Source organism: Plasmopara halstedii (assembly GCF_900000015.1).
Source record: "Plasmopara halstedii genome assembly, contig: Scaffold_525, whole genome shotgun sequence".
NCBI lineage: Eukaryota > Oomycota > Peronosporomycetes > Peronosporales > Peronosporaceae > Plasmopara > Plasmopara halstedii.
Genome location: NW_020187445.1, coordinates 1,957,578 through 1,958,312, shown reverse-complemented (window position 1 = coordinate 1,958,312; position 735 = coordinate 1,957,578).

The window sequence follows — 735 nt, the reverse complement described above, 5'->3', positions numbered from 1 at the left end:
CAAGTTCAGGGTCCACCTGCTCGTCTCCAAGCCGTTTGTGATCGACACAAATCATGCGTCACTACGCACTGCAACTCAGTCGCCCCACCTCTCGCAGAGGATGGCAAGATGGCTATCCTTCTTTGCGGAATATAACTTTGAGGTGTACTATAAGTAGGGAAAGCAGAATGCTTTGGCTGATGCGTTGTGACGCAGACCAGACTATGAGCTTGCTCATATTACAACCGTAACGTCGTCTGTGACGGATTTGATCCGCACCGCGTATGCGGGTGATGGGATGTGTGTATCATTGCAACGGGCTCTAGGGAGCAAAAAATTTGGAAACTCGGACAGGAAACTGTCACAAAGACTGCGTGCACAATTGCACCGATATTTGTTGAATAACGGGTTGCTACATTATAGCACCGATTCATCGGATACACCACGAATTGTGGTTCCTCATGATGAGAATTCAAAATATCACATTCTCTATGAGGCGCACGACACGCCATTCAGCGGTCATCTTGGTCGTGAGAGAACATACAACTCTGTGAGTCGCCACTATTGGTGGTTCAAGTTGTACAAATGGACAAGCACCTATGTGTGCACATGTGAAACGTGTCAATGGGTAAAACCCTCTACAAATGCGGCTGCGCCGCTGGCCAGCTTACCAGTACACACTGGGTGCTGGCAGTCCATGAGTTTGGACTTTGTGTTTGGCTTGCCGAAAGATTCGGCGGGCAACACGGGTGTCGC